The following is a 2,133-nucleotide window of genomic DNA, read 5'->3' as shown; positions in this document are numbered from 1 at the left end:
GTGATGAGCATTTTCTCCCGTATCTTGGTTTCGCTAACTAAAGTTTTCCAATAACTCCCAAACTTCATTACCTTATATAAACCTCTTGGGATAAGGATTCATATAACACTTCATAAAATAAGATCTATTGATGAATTTCATAGCATTTAAAGGTCATCTAGGTCATGAACCGAAGGTAAATTACCTTAGGGGCATTATGGTCATTTTGCACCGTTTCTTTGTTTACCTACTTATCCTTATCCAATGACCACAAAATTTCATATCTAACCTCAGCATACTATAATATGCTTAGTATTAAAATTTGATAGGCAGCGGAGCTCATATAGTAGGTTATTTTAATGTTACTTAAATCTCGAGCTATTTAATCGGTTCAAGGTCTTAACTCACGGTTCTTTGGGTTTCTCTTTCATATATCCTTAATTCATACTTGGTTTAGGGTTCATATGAAAATCCAAGCGATTTCTACAAGTATTTCTTAACAAAAAGTCAAAGGTGGCTACTTGCCTCGTCGTCGATGTTTGGGACGTCCATTCTTAAGCTTCCAGTATCTGAATTACTTCATATTTCCTTCCACATACTCCTTATTGTGTCTATTTTCTGAAACCATAAGATTTTCTAGGAGAATCGATCTGAAATGGGGCTAAAATTGAGAAAACCTGAGAAAAGGTAAAATTTTGAGTTTTCTTGGATAGTTCAGTTGAACTGGCCATATCATCGTTCTCTTCCTCTGAACAGGAAGAAAATGCGCATTTTTCGCGTCGCCGCCATCTGAAACTCGACCTGTACAACCACATTTACAGCGTTTCTCTCCTCGATTTCTTTGTGAAACTTAAAGATGGGTATTACAAGGTAGGGCTAGGGATTGATTTGATACCTTCTCGTGGATCGTAGCCTAAGATATTCGCTTCAAAAGTTCATCCAAAATATGATTTATCACTGGAGATAAAACAAATGATTTCTTATTGGGTAGCCGATTCTAGGGGTTTCAAGGCCCTATTTCTTCCTTGAACCTCTTCCATATCCTTTCTTCAGGCTAAAGGAATTTGTTTGGAGGAACGTCTTTGAGTGTAAGACCTTAATTTCCAAAAATCATTCTCGGTATGCAACTCACTCGAAACGCTAGATTTTCGATGTCTTGGATAACTTGTTCTACGATGTTTCATCTCTCGATTCCTTCATCAAGTTTACTCAATTTCTTCCTCTGAAGCTAGAGGAATCCTTAATTTGAAGGAAAAGAGATCGTAGATAGGAATTCGACTCTTATCCCCAATTTAATTTCTAAACCTATTTCCTTCAATTCGACATGCTCTCGAGGTTATTTTTCTTTGTGGTCTTCTATGGAAGCATTCCTTGGAGGTGCAGAAACTGATTGGAATCATTCTTGCTCGATGAATCATCATGTATCCTCGAATTGGATTTTCAAGTTTTTCTTGAAGTTCTTCAATGGCTGATTGAATTGGGGGAATGGTTTCTAGGCACTTTCAGCACTCTATTCCTTCATAGAACTTGTGGGTAATCTTGTTGAGAAACGGTAGGAATAAGTTTGAAGAGAAATGGTGGAGGATTGCTCTCGAATTTGGAAGAAATCTGAGAGTAGGAGACCCATAATCTAAACGCTTATTGTCTTCGATTTGAGGATCGACCTTTCTTGATTCTTATTTCGTATTGTTGCTCCTACTTCAGACTTTATAGGAGGAGCTTAAATTGACATTGAGAGCTCCAGATTCTTCGTTATTTAGAACATTGAAGAGAAATAGTGGAGGATTTCTCTCGAATTTGGAAGAAATCTGAGAGTAGGAGACCCACAATCTAAACGCTTATTGCCTTCGATTGGGGGATCGACCTTTCTCAATTCTTATTCCGTATTGTTGCTCCTACTTCAGACTTAATAGGAGGAGCTTAAACCGACATTGAGAGCTCCAGAATCTTCGTTATTTAAAGATCGAACTTTCTAGATAATTTTTCGGAGATATCAACTCCGATCATATCCTTACCGACCTTGGCTTTGAATACTAGTCGTTGGATGTGATGATCTGTGCGTATTCGTTCTAGATCATATCAAATTTTGGAAGAGATCCGACAGTTGAAATTTAAGTTCGAAAGATTTTGCTCGGATGGTCACGGTAGATTCTC

Source organism: Cucurbita moschata, unplaced genomic scaffold (genome assembly GCF_002738365.1).
Source record: "Cucurbita moschata cultivar Rifu unplaced genomic scaffold, Cmos_1.0 Cmo_Scf00084, whole genome shotgun sequence".
NCBI lineage: Eukaryota > Viridiplantae > Streptophyta > Magnoliopsida > Cucurbitales > Cucurbitaceae > Cucurbita > Cucurbita moschata.
This window is presented reverse-complemented; position numbering follows the sequence as displayed.